Raw genomic sequence first — 20897 nt, 5'->3', positions numbered from 1 at the left:
GGGTGTGTACGATACATTGATGCAGACAGTGTGTGTACGATACATTGATGCAGACAGGGTGTGTACGATACATTGATGCAGACAGGGTGTGTACGATACATTGATGCAGACAGGGAGTGTACGATACATTGATGCAGTCAGGGTGTGTACGATACATTGATGCAGACAGGGAGTGTACGATACATTGATGCAGACAGGGAGTGTACGATACATTGATGCAGACAGGGTGTGTACGATACATTGATGCAGACAGGGTGTGTACGATACATTGATGCAGACAGGGTGTGTACGATACATTGATGCAGACAGGGAGTGTACGATACATTGATGCAGACAGGGTGTGTACGATACATTGATGCAGACAGGGAGTGTACGATACATTGATGCAGACAGGGAGTGTACGATACATTGATGCAGACAGGGAGTGTACGATACATTGATGCAGACAGGGTGTGTACGATACATTGCTTCTTGAAGTCAAGGACTAGCTCTTTAGTTTATATGCACTATACCTCAGAATTACAGAATAATTACAGCGCAAAAGGAGGCCATTCTACCCATCATGTCTGCACCAGCTCTGAATGAACAATGTACTGAGTGCCATTTCCCCTCCTTCTCCCACTGTATCATTGCATATTTGTCCTTTTTGGATAATGATCCATTTCCTTCTTCAATTTTCAATTGAAACTGCCTCCATCAGATCTTAGGCAGGGCACTCCAGATCCTAACAGCTTGCTGCATCTAAAAGTTTATCCTCCTGTCTCCATTGCTCTTTTGACAGTTACCGTAAATCTGTACCCTCCAGTCCTTGCTCCTTCCATCAATTGGAACAGTTTCTCCCCAGCTAGTCTGTCCAGACCCCTCACAATTTGGAACATCATTATGAAATCTCCTTTCAATCTTCTCTATTCCAAGGAAAACACTCACAATTTCTGCAATCTATCTATGTAACTGAAGTTCCCTATTCCATAGTATTATTATTTTCTGTACTCTGCTCTTATATCTTTCCAAATATGTGGGTCTGGATTCTCTGTTTGGGAGACTAAGTCCCCACGGTGGCGTGAAAACGGTGGTGTTTTACGCCAGGAAAACTGGCGCAAAATGGCCACCAATTCCCTGCTCCAGGGGGGTGGCGGGCTAGCAGCCAAGCAGTGTAGAGCTCCCAGCTCTAGCTGCCGATACGCACCAGAGCATTGCCGGGTCAGTGGCCGCACATGCGCACGGCAGCGACCGCACGGTGCTTCATGACAGACTTAGCCCGCGGACCGCAAAAATAGTCCCCTCCTTTGGCCGCTCACGCACCCTGGACTGCCCCCCCCCCCCCCCAACAGTACCCCGAGCCCTGAATGAAGGCCTCCCCTCTGCCTGAGGGCCGGCCCTCCCCCGATTGTGGTGGCGCTGAACTGAGTCCGCAGACTGAGTTGTTCGTACGAGGGCATCTTTCAGCGTCTGTAGATGTCTGTTACGCTCCTCCTCATCTGGGCAGAACCTGTGTATGCGGAGGGCTTGTGGAACGAATGAACAGGATATGGCGCTCGACTCATCGATCGACAGTTCCAATGAGCGACAGCAAAAAACCGTCCCGTCCTCCTCAGAAGACAAACACGGGACAAAACCGACAAAGTACCTTTCGGCATCCAGTACTTTCATCTTCACAGCCTTCAACATATCATCGATGAAGATGAACATCTAGCCAAGGTCATCCCCACACCCCCACTACTTGCCTTCAAACAACCGCGCAACCTCAAACAAACCATTGTTTTCAGCAAATTACCCAGCCTTCAGAACAGCGACCACAACACCACACAACCCTGCCAGGGCAATCTCTGCAAGACATGCCAGATCATCGACATGGATACCACAATTACACGAGACAACATCACCCACTAGGTACGCGGCACATACTCGTGCGACTCGGCCAATGTAGTCTACCTCATACGCTGCAGAAAAGGATGTCCCGAAGCGTGGTACATTGGCGAGACCATGCAGACACTGCGACAACGAATGAACGGGCATCGTGCGACAATCACCAGGCAGGAATGTTCCCTTCCAGGCAGGGAAACTTCAGCAGTCAAGGGCATTCAGCCTCTGATCTCCGGGTAAGCGTTCTCCAAGGCGGCCTTCAGGACGCGCGGCAACGTAGAATCGCCGAGCAGAAATTTATAGCCAAGCTCCGCACACACTCAACCGGGACCTGGGATTCATGTCGCATTACATTCACCCCCCACCATCTGGCCTGGGCTTGCAAAATCCTACCAGCTGTCCTGGCTTGAGACAATTCACACCTCTTTAACCTGGGGGTTACCCCTAGCTCTGGATCTGTAAAAACTTGATTACCTGCAAATGCTCACATTCCAAGCATTGTCTGGCATCTTTGATGTTTCTGGAACATACCTATTCATTCACCTGAGGAAGGAGCAGTGCTCCGAAAGCTAGTGATTTGAAGCAAACCTGTTGGACTTTAACCTGGTGTTGTAAGACTTCTTACTGTGCATACCCTAGTCCAACGCCGGCATCTCCACATCATTTATGCCCCTAGTAATGAAGCCCAGCACACTGCGTGCTTTATTATTTGTTTTCTCAACCTGGCCTGCCACCTGCAATCACTTATGCACATGGGCAGCACGGTAGCACTAGTGGATAGGACTGTGGCTTCACAGCGCCAGGGTCCCAGGTTCGATTCCCGGCTTGAGTCACTGTCTGTGCGGAGTCTGCACATCCTCCCAATGTGTGCGTGGGTTTCCTCCGGGTACTCCGGTTTCCTCCCACAGTCCAAAGACGTGCAGGTTAGGTGGATTGGCCATGCTGAATTGCCCCTTAGTGTCCAAAAAGGTTAGCAGGGGTTATTGGGTTACGGAATGGGGTGGAAGTGAGGGCTTAAGTGGGTCGGTGCAGACTCGATGGACCGAATGGCCACCTTCTACACTGTCTGTTCTATGTTCTATATACAACCAGGTCCCTCTGCTCCTGCATCTCATTTAGAATTGTACCCTTTATTTTATACTGTTCTCTCCATGTTCTTCCTACCAAAATGGATTACTGCATATTTCTCTGCATTGAGAGTATTTTTCCTTATGTCCGCCTTCTCCACCAACTTGTCCATGTCCTTTTGAAGTTCTATACTATCCTCCTCTCAGTTCACAAGGCTTCCAAGTTTTGTATCACTTACAAATTTTGAAATTGTGCATTCTACTCCAAGGTCTAGGTCATTAGTGTACATCAGGAAGAGCAAGGATCCCAACACCAACCTCTGGGGAACTTTGCTTCCTCCATTCCGAAAAACGTCCACTAACCATTACTCTCTGTAGCCGTCTCTGAGTCTATTTCATAGCCATGTTGTATACATGCCTTTCTATGGTAACTTTGTTTGTAAAACGCTTAACTTGACCATCTTCCCTGATACCTTCGGACTTCTTCCAAGCTTGCTGCCTTGTCCTGTGGACCTGGAAGACTCCATTCACTCACTGGGTAAATTGTCCTTCTGTTACGACTGGAGGGTATCCTTCAGCTCCGAGGAAGGCAGCAACCTTTCCTTTATAACCTCCAAGATTCCTGCTGCTGAATAAGTGACCATATTTTTCATCAGGCAACTTTTCTCAAGCCAAAAAGCCTTTAAAGGCAAGCAACAGCATTGTGCTGAATTTGTTATCGCCCCAGTCAATTTTATCACTGGCTATACATTTCTTTAGAAGGATTGTAAATACTTTGAAAATGCTTTTTTCTTTAATATAGAGTGGTGAGAAGGGAAAACAAGACTAATTTTCTACATTACCCAACTTTCCAACATGCACTCTAAATATAACCGTCAGTATCAACAGTCCATCACACATCCCTTTTTGCAGAAACCTGTTCTGCCAGAAGAGGAAGTTGCAGATAATGCTGCCTTGGACAGATAGCAGAAACCAGCTATTATGACATGGTATAATTCTGATCTCGTGAAAGCTTGTTCATTATTGTGATCACATACTATAGTTAGTTGTGAAATTACAATTATTTTTGACATAATTTTCACCTTATAAACTTAAGCATGCAATGATTAAATTTATTGAATTAATTTACATCAACATGTAAAGCAAAGTGGAACTGCAGCTGTGTCCATGTGGAAGTTTTCTGAAACTGATTAAGTGCCATCCAGCTAGACTACTTTAGAGAGTTATTTTTTTTCTCTGTTCTTCAAAATGGACAACTGCTGGGCATACAAAATGGCTCCAGCAGGTCACATGCTAGCTTCTGGAACTTTCTGAGCAATCTGAAAGTGAACAAAGGCTAACACCTCCCACCTGCTGGAATGTAACACTCCTCGCATTGCATAAACCAACGCAATGGGATGGGATGTCTGCCTAGCCAGCTGTGAACAAAGGCAACTGTTTGCAACGCCTAGTCTCCAGCTGGTGCTAATGGCATAAGTATTGCCTCTTCCAACACAAAATGGCTTTCAACCAGGGACCTTGCTTAACAACTTGAAACCAGTACCACATGACTGAGACTTGAGTTATCTGAATTCCTTTAATTAACACGCTGTTGGTAGTTATAGGTGGTCATTGTTTGACTTCCGAAGAGTAACCGAAGCTCCAGGCAGGAAGCTTGTGTTGTTTACCATCTTACCTTCAAACAGGTGGCAGCAGAAAGAGCCCAGACCCTCATCAAAACTGTGAACTAGTGCAACATTGGAACATGTGCCTCCAAGACTAACTCAACTCTTTGTGCCTTCTCCCATGGTGGAAGTCTCATTTCTGCAAAGACAGACCACCTTGCAACAATCAACTTCTCCTCTGAAGAAATGTTCCATTAGACTTTTGATTCTGGACTCCTGACACACTTAAAACTCTAACATGTATTTTTACCATGATCTTGTACTGAACCCTCTTCATTTTGTTCTATTCCCCCTTTATTGTGTGAGTGCAAAAGGGGTGGACATTGCGAAACACCTATCTGCGATTTTGTGTATTTGTGAAATAAACAATCTCTTTTATTTTATCTTACCTCAGGTTTTCTGTGCAAGTTCTTCATACAGGATTGGAACACTTCAAATTTAAGGGTTGGGGATCTTACTGAAACATATAAGATCCTGAGGGATCTTGACATCGTGGGTGCAAAAAGAATGTTTCTCCTTGTGGGAAAGACCAGAACTAGGGGACACAGTTTAGAAATACAGAATCCCTCATTTACGATGGAGATTGAGAAAATGTTCCCCCAAAGGATCATGAGTCTTTGGAACTCGCTTCTCTCGAAAGCATGCAGGCAGGTCATTGAACATTTTTAAGACAGAAGCAGATAGATTCTTGACAAAAAAGGGAGTCAAATTGTATTGGATGAATACAGGAAAGTGGAGTTGAGGCTAAAATCAGGTCTCCATGACCTTACTGACTGGCAGAGCAGGCTTGAGGGGCCAAATAGCTTACTCCTGCTCCGAATTCATGTGTCTGTATGTATCTTTCTATGTACATAAGAATGGGAAAAGACTTTTTGACTCATCAAGCCCGTGATACACTATCAATTATGACGAGACGAGAGTAGAATGTAATCGAAGCTTTATTACAGAGATGTGTGGCCTCCTACAGCAGCTGACAAAATGGCTGCTGTATGGAGAGCACACATATTTATACTCCTCCTACTGAGCGGAGCTAGCAGGCAGGGATCTACCCCCGTACCTGTTGTACAGGGGCCTTACCGTAAAACCCATATATACAGTATAATACATCAGTGGTGCCTACCACATTCACCCCCTGTTAAAAATGAGTCCAGCGGGGGTGGTGGAGCACTATATACAGACAAGTTGCTTTTAACAATCACAGAGAATGTTATGAATTTAGGCGGTTCTGTGCCTTGATCTGTCGGCGAGAGCGCCGCAGTGCTGGTGCGACTCTGGCGCCGGCTTGGTCTTCGGTGACTCCGGGAGTGTGCCAAAATCCTCTTCATCCCCGGGTGGGAGCAAGTGGAGGACGGATTGTCCTGGAGTGGGGGCTGCGGTGGGGTGCGCCGGGGGAAGGGAGGGTGGCGCCGGAGCAGAGGGGGGGGGGGGGGGTGTGTGTGGGGAACCAGCTGGTGCCAGGTCTCTGAGGGAGACTGTGACTTGGCGGCCGTCGGGGTACGCTACATAAGCGTACTGCGGGTTGGCATGGAATAGCTGTACCCTCTCAATCAACGGGTTCTACTTGTGGAGTCGCACGTGTTTACGGAGGAGAACGGGTCCTGGATCTGCCAGCCATGTTGGGAGCGAAACTCCGGAGGTGGACTTCCTGGGGAAGGCAAAGAGACGTTCATGGGGGATTTCGTTAGTCGCGGTGCACAGGAGCGACCAAATGGAGTGAAGTGCGTCGGGGAGGACCTCCTGCCAGCGGGAGGCCGGGAGGTTTCTGGACCGTGGGGCCAGCTGGACGGCCCTCCAGACCGTCCCATTCTCCCATTCCACCTGCCCGTTTCCCCTGGGGCTGTAGCTGGTCGTCCTGCTCGAGGTAATGCCCCTGTTGAGCAGGAACTGGCACAGCTCATCGCTCATAAATGAGGATCCCCGGTCGCTGTGGACGTAGGCGGGGAAACCGAACAGAACGAAGATGATGTTGAGGACTTTGATGACGGTGGCAGACCATATTAGGGCATGGGACATCAAAGGGGAATCGGGAATATTCGTCGACCACACTGAGGAAGTACGTGTTTTGGTCGGTGGAGGGGAGGGGCCCTTTGAAGTCCACGCTGAGGTGTTCAAAGGGGCGGGAGGCCTTCACCAGGCGTGCACGGTCTGGCCGGTAGAAGTGCGGTTGCAGGCGATGAGCGGCCTGATAAGGTGCCCGACGGGCAGGGGTCCTGAGGCAGGTAAGATGGCGGCGCCCTCGGGCCGCACATGTGCTGGGGCAGGCAAGATGGCGGCACCCATTGGTTCTGAGACAGGCAAGATGGCGGCGCCCACGGGCCACACGTGTTGTGAGTAGAACAAGATGGCGGCGCCCACGGACCGCACGTGGTCCGAGGAGGGGAAGATGGTGGCGCCAACTGGCTGCACATGGGGGGTGCCGGGACAATAGCGGTGATTGAGCGGGCCTGGCACACTGCAGCGAAATGTCCCTTCTTGCCACAGGCCTTGCAGAGCGCGCTCCGCACTGGGCAGCGCTGCCGGGGGTGTTTTGACTGTCCGCAGAAGTAGCATTTGGGTCCCCAGGGGTTGGTTGGCTGCCGCGCATCGCTGGCGTGGGGTTGGCTGGGGGCGGTCGCTGATGGGGTCCATGATGGGGTGACCATCGGCAGGGTCCACGATGCACAGGGGGGGTGGGCCGCGCGGTCGGGGGCATAGGCCTGTACGTTGTGTGAGGCGACTGTAAGCGAGACCGCTAGTTTTTTGGTCGCCGCGAGGTCAAGCGAGGCCCCTTCTAAGAGGCGCTGGTGGATGTAGTCAGACCCTATCCCGTAACGAATGCGTCTCTCATCAGCAGATTCGAATAGCCGAAATAGCCTGGCAGTCACAGTCTGTCACTCGGGCGAGCAGGCACGCCAGAAATCTTCCACCGACTCACCGGGAAGTTGGTGCCACGTGGATAGGAGATACCTGTCGTAGATTTTGTTGGTCCGCTGAGCGTAATTCTCCTTCAGTAGCGCCATGGCTTCTGCATAGGTCGGCGCATCCTGGACGATGGGAAAAATGTTGGAGCTCAGCCGCGTGTACAGAATCTGGAGCTTCTGTGCTTCTGGGATTGCATCTGGAGCAGACCCGATGTTAGCTTCAAAACAGGCTAGCCAATGTTCAAAGTCCTTTTTTTTTTAATTTTTTTTTTATTTTTATTAAGGGGCAATTTAGCGTGGCCAATTCACCTAACCTGCACATCTTTGGGTTGTGGGGGCGAAACCCACGCAGACACGGGGAGAATGTGCAAACTCCACACGAACAGTGACCCAGGGCCGGGATTCGAACCCGGGTCCTCAGCGCCGTAGGCAGCAATGCTAACCACTGTGCCACCGTGCTGCCCGTTCAAAGTCCTTTTTGGCATTGTCTGCTTGAGGATGCAGCTGCAAGTGATCCGGCTTGATGCGGAGGCCCATCTCTGAAAAATCTCTGTGTAATAAATTGATGCACTATCAATTACGACGAGATGAGAGTAGAATGTAATCGAGGCTTTATTACACAGAGATGGGTGGCCTCCTACAGCAGCTGACGAAATGGCTGCTGTATGGAGAGCACACATATTTATACTCCACCTACTGGGCGGAGCCAGCAGGCAGGGATCTACCCTGTACCTGTAGTACAGGGGTCTTACCGTAAAACCCAAATATACAGTATAATACATCAGTGGTGACTACCACAGCCCGCTCCTTCCACAGTCTGTGTCAAACTAGCGGAATCAAGGCCTCCCACCCCGCCACCAAAGATTTTGTCACTGTCTTGCTAATTCTCATGTCAGTCAAACATGTTTAGTAATATGTATATTATTCTCAATTCTTAATAGTTAGGGACCCAGTTCCTTACCTTCAAGTGATTGTATGCTGCATAATATGATATACGTTTTTGTAGAAGAACAGTGATGTGGAAGCTTGTTGCGAAGTAAGTTAGATGGTGGTGTTATTGATAGGCTCTCTCAGGGCCCGATTCCCCGCAAAGATTTCGAAGGGTGGTAGTGAGTGGAAACTGCCGTGCCCATCCTGGCGCTCGGTCTGGCAAGGCCGGCAATGCTATTCAACATTAATTGGTCCACTTAATGTGGTTCCACGGGCTTCTTGTCACAAATGAAGGCTTGCCTAGTACCAGGCTGACCTTGATGAGGTTCTGCGGGATATGTCCCGCTCTCAGGTGGGTATGGCCGAAGCACCGAGGAGCTTGTCCCAGTCGCAGGTGGGCATTGCAGAGGCGCCGCACAGCATGGCCCATTCACTGAGATGCAACCGCGAGGCCGTTGACGCCTCGGTGTAGATATCGGGGAGCCGCCATGGCTGGCATAGCCAGATGATGCAGGGGCAGATGATGCAGGGGCAGATGATGCAGGGGCAGATGATGCAGGGGCAGATGATGCAGGGGCAGATGATGCAGGGGCAGATGATGCAGGGGCAGATGATGCAGGACAGCCAGGGCTCAAACAAGCTGTCCCTCCATCCTGCGGTGAATCCCAGAACCCTATGGGCACTAAGCAGGAGAGGGAACTGGGTGCCAACTCGGACCATGGAGTGGGGATGGTGGCCACCAGCTCCCCCGGGTTCCACCCCTCTGATGATGCCGCGTCTCAAAGTCAGCACACAGGACAGGGCAGCAGGGCTATGCATGTGCCGTTGACAAGTGCGCCGGGGCCATTGTTTGACTACTGCGAGGGGCATCAAAGGCCCCGGCATGTGGTAAGCAGTTGGTTGCCTCCACCTCAGATGTGCATCTTGGGAACACACCTAGGTGTCACGGTACAGCAAGGAAGGTTAAGCTCGTTGAGGATCACTGAGGGCACTGCGGGGGGGGTGGGGGGGGGGGGGGGGGAAGAGGGCAGAGTAGGCAGGCAATGTGGAGGGATGAGGGAATGCTGGGACAGTGGGACGGCACCATCGGGAGAGTGGGGCATTGTTGGACACCTCTTGCACATTAAAAACCCTTCACTACAAGCAGTATGATGCCTATGTCCCTTTCTTCCGCCCTCCAAACCCTTGGGCCATCTCTCCAGGCATCCCCATCCCCGTAGCACTCACCCACCCTCCGGCCATTGACATGTTGGTTGCTGCGCGTGTGTGGTGTTGCATTCCACAGTGTTCAAGCACAGTGTGTATGCATCACGGTCTGATTGGGATGCTCGGCCTCGGCAATCGATGAAGGTTATGGATGGTCATTGGAGCAGACAGGCAGGGGCCCCAGCTCTCCGGGCTCTTTGCTTGTGAGCAAAGATGGCTACTCACCTCCTTGGCTCCCTGCAGAAGCCCTTCCGCTCTTCAAAAGGAGTACTAATTGGCACCAGCGTGACCACTTGCTGGGGAGGCCGATGAATCACGGGAGGCCATTGGGTATGGGATGACTCCCGTTAATTGTATGGAAATAGGGCTTAAGTGGTTTCTCGCCACGCTATGGCGAGGTCTCAATTTTGCCTATGGGAACAGGCTGGTTGCACAGCAAACTATTTGGCGCCAGCCACGGTTCTCATTTTCGGCCTCCCCCGCTATTCACCAGCCTTGTTTCGCTTGTGCGAGAGCACAATGATGCTTGAGAATCTTGCCCTTACTGTGGTTTTCATATAGAAGCCCAAGGTATTAAAATTAAATGTTCCCATCAGTGTGACTCAACAGCGGAAAGCTGGAGAGGACTGTCAGGGGTGAGAGACTCCCCAATATCTCTGTGATGGGGGCTGTTAGGGCAGCAGCATTGATTGGAGCACCCGTTGGAAGCAGTTGTTGGCTCTATGAGGTGCTGTCCCTCCACATTCACAGCGTAAGCCAGGCCCACTCATTAGCTTTTGCCCAAGAGGCTCAGGATTTGGCGAGAAAACTGGTCTGTACAACTGGAGAGTTACAGGCCAATTTTCCATCCGAGTCTGACACTTTGCCAAATTCTGGCAAGTTTCTGCCCATTGTTTTGATAATGCAGAAAGGAAAGTGTGGCTGGAGCTCTCCTCTGAAATCCTCAAATTCACCCACAGATGTGCTGTTTCTATTGTACTAGCTGGGATTTCAGTTGTCTGCCATTTGACTGCCCTGCCCTATTTAAATTACTGTTGGGCTTGGGAAAGTTGGCAGTCTCTCTACTTTCCTGTTAAGACGCTGCTGACTCACAGCTAAACTGATACTGGGCGGTGACGGAACACTGACTTTAAAAAGAACATGCCATTTAATGCTGGAATAGAGGACCTAGTTTGAGCCATCTCGCCTGTGCCACGTCTAGTGCCAGCAAATCTTTTGGAGGTTCATTTGGAACTCTTAAAATGCATGTTTTGGAGGCCATTAGAGGCTGCTGCTCCTTTTGCACCAGCTCTGTTCCTTTAAGGTGCTTCAGTGAGTGAGCACAGTTTAAGGAGACTCCGATTGCTTTACACACTGAAAGAGCTGTTTGTACCCTGGTACATTCTTGAGATGTGGGTGTCAATGTCAAGCCATGCACAGATCAGATTGGGTAAGAATGATCGGTTTCGTTCTCCAAAGAAAATTAGTAAACGTGTTGCATTTTTCAACAACCCAATCACATCATATTAATTTTTACGGAAACATGTTGTTTTATTTCCTGATTTAAAATGAAACTGATTTTAAATTCTCGGGGCTGATTTTAAGCTGAGATATTGATCTGAATTATTTAGTCCAACCAGTAACAGAACCACAGCGCCAGATGAAAGATCTTGGGCGGGATTCTCCAATAATGGGGCGTGAAAAGCAGCGTCAACCACTCCGGCGTCAATGGTCCCCGATAATGGGGAATGCTCCCCTTCCTGGGGCCTAGATCGGTGCCGGAGTGGTCCCCGCAGCTCCAGCCGGCGCAGAACGGCTGGTGTGATTCCGCGCATACGCACTACAGCCGGTGTGATTCCGCACATGCGCGCTATGGCCGGCGTGATTCCGCGCATGCACGTGGGTTCCCGTCTCTGCGCCGGCCCTCGGGCAATATGGGGTCAGATCCCCCCACCCTCCCTCCAGGACATCCCCTGCAGACACACCTTCCAGGTCCCGCTGTATGGGACCTGAGTAACCCACGCTGGTGGGACTCGGCCAAACTCAGCGGCCACTCGACCTGTCGGGGCCAGAGAATCGCCGGGGGGTGGGGGGGGGGGGGGCTTTCAATGGCCCCGACCGGCGCGGTGGGAATCCCAGAGCGGGAATCCTTGGGGTGATTCTCCAGGAGGGTTGTTAGCCCCAGCAAGGATTCCTGTTGGCCTGTTGAATCTGACATGAGGCCCAAATCAGGATTCTCGTCAGGTGTCAAACCCATCGTGAGAGTCCTGGTCTGTTTCCCCATGGCGAGATCAGGTTCTCGCCCAGAAATGGCAAGAACATGATCAGAACTTATTAGCGCCTATTTAAATCTCATTAAGGAGATTGAAGTAGAATGCTGTGGCCTCCTGGGATGCACCCGCCACCTCCCAAACCCACCCAGCTGGAAGTGATGAAGGTAAAAGTCTTCCCTCCATAGCCTTCAAAACTTTAATGTCACTCCCAGCATATCAAGTTTAAAGATCTGTCAGATGAAGGTTTAAGTCTTCCCTTTGATATGTTGGAAACCGTTGAAGTTCTTTTTCCACATTCAATTTCATTCTCCTGTATCTTTTCCAAGCCTTGAGGTTTGCTGAGAAGCCTAAAAGGTTTGAACTGCATTGTTTACTTTCAATTTCAGAGTCCATTATCTTTTACAAGCCTTTTGATTGACAGGCCAAGGCTATTTCAAAGGGCAGTTTAGCTTTGTTTCTATAGCTCTTCACAGTGTATTAACTCTGATGTGCTTCCTCTTTTGAGCAGGTGTAGTTTCTAACTGTAGGTTTTTCTGAAGGCTTTTTCTTTGTTCTGAAGTGCTTCCTAGAAAGGCCAGGTGTTGTTTCTAACCACAGTTTTCTCTTTTGGGGTTTCTTCTATTCTGAAGTCCATCCTAGAAAAACCAGGTGCTCTGTCTGAGTGGTGCCCCTAGCAGTGACAACCTGTCAGTGCCAGGTTGCCACTAATGGTGCCAGGGGGCACAAGGAGCAGAGCCTTAAGGGGACTGAGGGGAAGGGGTGAATGGGGTAGGAGCCTTAAGGGGACTCTGAGTGGAGGGGGCGTACCATAAATTTGGGGATGGCCTTGCCAGCAATTGGGGGGGGGTGGGTGTGTGGGGCCTGCCAGTGATTTGGGAGGGGGATGCCATGCCAGCGATTTGGGAGGTGGGGGGAAGGCCTTTCCCAGCGATTGGGGTGGTGGTGCTGTCGTGTTATTCTGTGAACAGTCTGCCCTTTATGTCAAGGTTCCGGGCTTGCTGGCTTCTTCGGGTCCCGCAGCACAAATCACCCTGGCTCCAGAATAATTTCTAAGTGTGGGTGGATAACGCTGAATTGTTTCCCTCCCGAGACCAGACTTTGACATTTTGGGGGAGAAATCTGTTTCACTCTCCACAGCTATCCTAGGCCTAATGAATATTTCCATCATTTTCTGTTTTTCTTTCAGATTTCTAGAACCCTCAGCTTTTAAACGATCATAATAACTTCAATGTAATAGAATTTTATTATATTAGTTATGGACTCATTTCCACACATTTATAGATGCTTAACACTCAAAGTGTATTGGTAACAAATACATTTTACTGTAAGCTGTGGACAGCTTCCTAATGTATTGAACAATTTCCAGCATCTATAAGAAATTCAAAATTGCTTTTGTGAAACATTTAGGAAATTGATATAAAGTCCTGGTGCTGTAAACATTTCTCAATTTCCAGTGGCAATGTGTTGTTGGAAATTTTGAGCAGTGTGGCCTGAGGTTAGGGCTTGTGTGTGATGATTACAGAAACCCACAGCTTCTCCTTTTGTTGACGTAATTGCAACAGCTTTCTTACACCCTTCCAGTTTTTATACTTTAAGAGCTGAGTTGTTTAAGTACAGTGGAGGATGCAAAAGTAAAGACACACAAAAACACCCTACTTAATATCGTGTTAGAAGGTTACATTAGCTTGCCAAGTGCTCAAAGCATTTCTTCCCTTTTTATTTCAATTGTCTTTAATTCTTTTCTCAATGTATTGAGAGGGGTTCAGTACCGTGGGTGCCTGTTTAGCTGAGCTGGCTGGTCAGCTGGTTTGTGATGCAGAGCACGGCCAACAGCACAGGTTCCATTCCCCTACCAGCTGAGGTGATTCATCAGGGTCCCACCTTCTCAACCTTGTCACTTGTCTGAGGTGTGGTGATCCTCAGGTTAAATCACCACCAGTCAGCTCGCCCCCTCAAAGGGGAAAGCTGCTTATGCTCATCTGAGACATTACTGCGGACACCTGGCGGACATTCTTGGTTGAATCTCGGCCACATGTCTACGTGTGTAGATAGAATCATATGTGTTCTCTCAGTTTTTAGATGGATGCACTTTCCAGCATGGGGTAGCAATCAGGGGTGGGAGTTCAGCCTGAGTTTCCCACTCAGCGCCCAAGGATGCTGAGATTCTCTGTCATGCTTCAACAGCTGCTCTGACAGAGACCAGCTCATCCAGCACAGATCTGAATTAAAATCTCGATCTTCTCGCCTGTTGTGCAGTGCCTTTAACTACCAGGTCACTGGGGAACTTGGTTGGCCATCAGGAAATCTCCCCTCAAATATCAATGGAAGAGAGAAACAGTTTTTCCAGCAACATGTGGATGCCAATTTTATTCAGCAGTCTCTTCAAATAACGTGCTCAGTTAATTCATAACCTTGGAAGCAATCATATTAATTATAGCTTTCCTGACACAGGAACCTTAAAAAAAAAATTTGAGTAAAATCAAATAATTTCAGAAATATATACATTCATTGTAAAACTTGAAAATGGAATTGCATTTCCTAAAATAATGTGCAAACTACAATTAAAGTTACCTACTCATCAAGTCTAAGAGTAGTGTGATTGCACTTTTCAGATGTGTCATTTGTGGTCAAGTTAAATGAGTCACTTTGCTCTGCAAAGCTGGATGCGTTTATCTTTGCAATTTTTAAGGCCCAGTACAATGAACAGAGATGTCGAATCACTAAAATAATTCTGTTAACATTACAGGTTTTAGTCAACTTGCAGCTTTTTCACTTTTTGCTCATCATTTTGGTTCTGTCCCACTTTATACAAAGTAGGGATTTCCGTTTTTAGAAATGCAGTGTGTTTATTTTTAACATAGACTCCTGCCTTTTACATATTATCACCTGATGAATTTGCTCATTTAGAAACTGTAGCAACTCTATGAAGACTTTGATATATGTGACAAAAAAACTGTACATCTGGATATCTAAATCAAAAATCGAAACGCCGCATCAGAATGAATTTTAGAGTTGACAAACAGTGCCAACCTGAAATATTAACTGCCTTTTCTCCTTTCAGAAGTTAAAAAAAAATATTGTTACTCCGTGCCTTTCTGTACTTCTCTTTTTTTTAAATTTAGAGTACCCTATTATTTTTTTCCAATTAAGGGGCAATTTAGCGTGACCAATCCACCTACACTACACATCTTTGGGTTGTGGGGGCGAAACCCACACAGACATCAGGAGAATGTGCAAACTGGGTGGCACGGTAGTACTGTTGCTTCACAGCACCAGGGTCCCAGGTTCGATTCCCAGCTTGGGTCACTGTCTGTGTGGAGTTTGCATGTTCTCCTCGTGTCTGCGTGGGTTTCCTCCCACAAGTCCCGAATGACATGCTTGTTAGGTCATTTGGACATTCTGAATTCTCCCTCTGTGTACCCAAACAGGCACCGGAATGTGGTGACTAGGAGCTTTTCATAGTAACTTCATTGCAGCATTAATGTAAGCCTCCTTGTGACAATAAAGATTATTAAATTAATTAAAATAAAACCACACGGACAGTGATCCAGGGCCGGGATTGAACCCGGCTCCTCAGCACCATAGGCAGCAGTGCTAACCACTGTGCCACCGTGCTGGCCTTAAGTAACTTCTCTTTAATTATGCAAATTATGTGCTGAAAGGTGTGGAATGTCTCAGGTGTCAATCGTAAACATTTTCTGAGTCACGATGACTTGTCCGTCAGTTATGAACTATTTGACCTGTTTGCGAATGGGATTGGAGTACAAGAATAAAGAAGTTTTGCTACAATTGTACAGGGCTTTGATGAGCCCATGCCTGGAATACTGTGCACAGCTTTGTTCTCCATACTTAAAAAAGGACATACTTGCATTGAAGGTAGAACAGGGTGTGGTGAATGTGATTCACACTATATATAGTTGCCAATATCACTCCATGTATATATGTTAGTTATCTACCCATTGTAAGTGCAGTTGCACTATCCGACCACCAGGGGAGTCGCTCTGGGAGTACGCGAGAGTTTGTACTGGGCTCCTCCCTTGGCTCCGCCCAGGACTCCTCCCCCTGGGACCGATGTATAAAGATCAGTGCCTTAGAGCCAGCCTGCAGTTCACCTGAAGTTCAACGACGAATAGGCTGGCTCTATTGTAAGTGTATTAAAGCCTCTGTTCAGATCCAACTACATGTGTTCGCTGAATTGATGGTTCCATCACAGGGGATGTTCACTCACTTGGGATGAGAGTGTTGTCCTACGATGAGCAGCTGAGTAAATTGGGCCTATATAGTCTGGAGTTTAGAAGAATGAGAGGTGGTCTTATTGAAACATAAATGATTCTGAAGGGGTTTAATACTTGAGAGGTTGTTTCCCCTGGTTGGCAAATTTAGAACACAGTGCCACGGTCTCGACAAAAAGAACCAATCATTTAGGACTGACTTGAGAAGAAATTTGTTCACTGAGGGGGCTGTGAATATTTGAAATTCTTTGCCCTGAGTGTTGTAGATACTTCATCACTGAGTCTGTTTAAGATTGAGAGAGACTAACTTTTCTCAGGCAATGAAGGGATTTGGGAGCAGGCAGGAAAGTGGAGCTAAGGTCAATAATCAACCATGTTTGGAACAGGCTGGGTGGGCCGTATGGCCTATTCCTGCTCCTATTTGTTATGGTTTTTTTTCTCATTCTCTCACAGGATGTGGGCATCTCTTGCGAGGCCAGCATTTATTGCCTATCTATTCTCATGTAGCCGACAGACTATGGACGGAATTTTACCATATTGTTTAGGTGTCAGGCACAGACTGAAAACAAGTGTGTAGCTCTCCAGCTGCATAGACCAGTTTTATCTCCAGATATTGAACCTCTTTAAAAAGAAGAGTGAGGATATGGTATTACTCTGTGGGGTGGGGGGGGGGGGGGGGGGTGCTTGCTGATAGAGCCGGCACCCAGCTCCACAGAACTTGTTCCCCCCCTTCTCCTGACATGAGCTATCCAGGCTTCCCCTTCCCCTGGGCAATCACTACCCCCCCCCCCCCCCCCCCCCCCCCCCAACACCGTGGAAATATTACCGGCATTCCCCCAGTCAGTGTCCGCTCTCCCCAGCACCTAAAGGTTTCCTCCTCAGTGCCTGCTGTCCCTCCACCACACATAACTGGAACCCCCCCCCCCCCGCCCCTCTATGAGGCCCCCACAATGTAGCTGTGCCCTGGGCTTGTCCCTCTCCACCAGGGGCTATACTTACCTTTGCCCCCCCCCCCCGGAGGGATCCCCTCATCTGAATCTTGCTTTCAAAAATCTTAGATAACGTTTGATAATGAACCCAAGTGATCATACTTCTTGTATGAACCTAAACAGTGACTAGAGGAAGTTAATTTGCTCTATATTTCATTGCAACTGAGCCTGATCTTTTGCCCTCCCTAACCCAAAGGCTGAAGCCCCAGTTATAGGCACACAACTTGTGTACCAAATTCGATCAGCTAATTATGCAAAGGTGCACTGTGATTGGAGCTGCTAATTAATGAGGAAATGGCTCACCAATCCCTGTTCCATCATGAAAGCAAAAGAAAAAGAATATAAGGTTGTGAGAATTAGTGAGAAGCCAGAGGAGTGGGAAGTCTTTAAAAGTAAGCAAAGGACAACTAAAAAAGCAATAAGGTGGGGAGAAGCTGAAATACGAGTGCAAGCTAGCTAGTAATATAAAAGAAGTTAGCAAGAGTTTTTTTTCAATATATAAAAGGTAAGAGAGAGGCAAGAATAGACATTGGACCACTGGAAAATGAGGCTAGAGAAGTAACAATAGGAAATAAAGAAATGACAGATGAACTGAATAATTACTTTGCACCAGTCTTCACGGTGGAAGACACCAGTGGAGCCATGCCAGAGCTCCAGGAGAACCAGGGGGCAGAGATGAGTGCTATGACCATTACTAAGGAGAAGGTTCTGGGGAAACAGAAAGGTCTGAAGGTGGATAAATCACCTGGACCGGATGGACTACATGTCCAGGGTTCTGAAGGAGATAGCTGAGGAAATTGTGGAGACATTGGTGGTGATCTTTCAGGGATCACTGGAGGCAGGGAGGATCCCAGACGACTGGAAAATGTATAATGTAACATTCCTGTTTAAGAAGGGAGGGAGGCAGAAGACAGGAAATTACAGGCCGGTTAGCCTGACGTATTATTTATCCATTATTAAAGATTGCGGAGTACTTGGAAGTGCATGATGAAATAGGACTGAGTCAGCATGGTTTCGTTTTGAGGAGGTCATGTCTGACAAATCTGTTACAGTTCTTTGAGGAGGTAGCAAGGCAGTTAGACAAAGGAGAACCAGTGGATATAATTTATTTAAATTTCCAGAAGGCCTTTGACAAGGTGTCGTATAGGAGACTGTTAAATAAGTTAAAAATCCATGGTGTTAAGGACAAGATTCTGGCATGGATAGAGAATTGGCTGACTGGCAGAATGCAGAGAGTGGGGGATAAAGGGGTCTTTTCCAGGATGGCCGCCGGTGACTAGTGGTATGCCTCAGGGGTTGGTCTTGGGATCACAACATTTCACAAGATACATTTACTATCTGGAAGAAGGAACTGAGGGCACATTTGCTAAGCTTGCAGATGATACAAAGATATGCAGAGGCACAGGTAGTATTGAGGAAGCAGATGGTCTGCAGAAGGACTTGGACAGGTTAGCAGAGTGGGAAAAGAAGTGGCAGAGGGAATGCAATGTGGAAGCATGTGAGGTTATGCATTTCAGTAGGAAAAATGAAGGTATAGATTATTTTCTAAATGGGGAGATGTTTTGGAAATCAGAAGCACAAAGGGACATGGGAGGCCCAGTTCAAGATTCTCTTACGGTTAACATGCAGGTTCAGTCACCAGTTAGGAAGGCAAATGCAATGTTAGCATTCATGTTGAGAGGGCTAGAATGCAAGAGCAGGTATGTACTTCTGAGGCTGTATGAGGCTCTGGTCAGACACCATTTGATGTATTGTGAGCAGTTTTGGGCTCCGTATCTAAGGAAGGATGTGCTGGCCTTGGAAAGGGTCGAGAGGAGGTTTACAAGAATGATCCCTGGAATGAAGAGCTTGTCATTGAGGAGCAGTTAGGACTCTGGGTCTGTAATTGTTGGAGTTTAGAAGGATGAGAGAGGATCTTATTGAAACTTACAGGATACTGAGAGGCCTGGATAGAGTGTACGTGGAGAGGATATTTCCACTAGCAGGAAAAAGTAGAACCCAAGGTCACATTACAGGCTGAAGGGACGCTTCTTTAAAACAGAGATGAGGAGGAATTTCTTCAGCCAGAAAGTGGTGATCGGTGAAACTCTTTGCCACAGAAGGCTGTGGAAGCCAAATCGCTGAGTGTCTTTAAGGCAGAGGTAGATAGGCTCTTGAGTAATAAGGGGATCAGGGCTTATGGGTAGAGGGCACGAGAATGGGGATGAGAAACATCCCAGCCATGATTGAATGGTGAAGCAGACTCAATGGGCCTATGTCTACTCCTATGTCTTATGGTCTAATGCGGTATCTGCATTAGCGCAGTGCCTCTGAGTCTAAATGCTGTGGCCTCAATTTAAAGATTTGAGCACATAATCTGGGCTGACACTTCAGTGAAGTACTGAGGGAGTGCTGCATTGTCTGAGGTACTGCCTTTCACATGGGACACTGAAACGAGGCCCTATCTGCCTTCTCAGCTGGCTGTAAAAATTCCCATGCACTATTTGAAGAAGAACAACTGAATTCTGGTATCCTGATTAATATATGTCTCTCAGCCAATATCATTAAAAGCACTAAAATTATTACCTGATCGTTTAACTCATTGCTATTCAGGGAACTTCCATGTGCAAATTTATTCAGCATTTCTACATTACAATGGTAGGGTAAAGTCATGTGCTTCAGTAGCACGGATTAGAGATGGGAAAAATGAAGAGTCATACTTCTGATTGCGATTCAATGGGCATCATTAAACATGTGGAACTCCATGCGACAGTCTTCCTTGAATGACTGGGTATCAGCTGAAAATCAGATTGGACCCAACTGAAATGTCTATTGTGGTCAGAATATAGATTGACACTTGCACATTAAAAGTGGCGACTGGATGAAATACCAAATGGCCGTCAGTCTCCATAGAACCACTCAGCAGCAAAAATAAGTGGTTTTGATCAGAAAGTTTTCTTTAAAATGTTCTGGATCATTCATTATAGGCTTATTAACATAACCGTTACATCTTGAATACAAAGAGTGATCAGCACCTGCAATTAAATTTAAGGTAATGCAGTGGAGACAAAACCTTGGAATAATTTAATAGACCTGATCAGGCACCGGAGTGTGGCGACTAGGGGCTTTTCACAGTAACTTCAGTGTTAATGTAAGCCTACTTGTGACAATAAAAGATTACAAAGATTATAATTAAATAGACAGTGGGTGACTCAAGGTGAGCTCATATGCAACTATTTTTCCAACTTCCTTATTTTCTAGTGGATTCAGCATTAACAGCATTAATAAGCAATGTTAATTTAGATGATTTAGACCTGTTAGGTTGAATATTATCGAACATTCCTTTCCAAAGAGAAGATTCAGGGTCTGTCAGGTCCATATGTGTCAACCGATGTCAAAGCAATTTTAAAATTAATTTATGGGATAGCCCCAGCTTTTATTGTCCATCCCTAGTTGCTCTTCAGAAGGTGGTGATAAGCAGCCTTCTTGAACTGCCATAGTCCCTGAGGTGTAGATACACCCACTCTGCCGTTAGGGAGGGGTTAAGGATGTTGCCCCAGCAACAGTGAAGGAACAACAGTATATTTCCAAGGGTGGTCAGGGATTTGGAGGGAAATCTCCAGGTGGGGGTGATCACAGGTATCTGCTGCTCTTGTCCTTCTAGATGGTAGTGGTCATGGGTTTGGAAGGTGCTGCCTAAGGAACCTTGGCGAGTCTCTGCAGTGCATCTTGTAGATGGTACACACAGCTGCCACTGTTCTGGCAGGGATTGAATGTTTGTGGAGGGGGGAGCAATCAAGCGGGCTGCTTTGTCC

This window comes from Scyliorhinus canicula, chromosome 17 (assembly GCF_902713615.1).
Source record: "Scyliorhinus canicula chromosome 17, sScyCan1.1, whole genome shotgun sequence".
Lineage (NCBI taxonomy): Eukaryota > Metazoa > Chordata > Chondrichthyes > Carcharhiniformes > Scyliorhinidae > Scyliorhinus > Scyliorhinus canicula.
Note: the sequence above shows the minus strand (reverse complement) of the source record.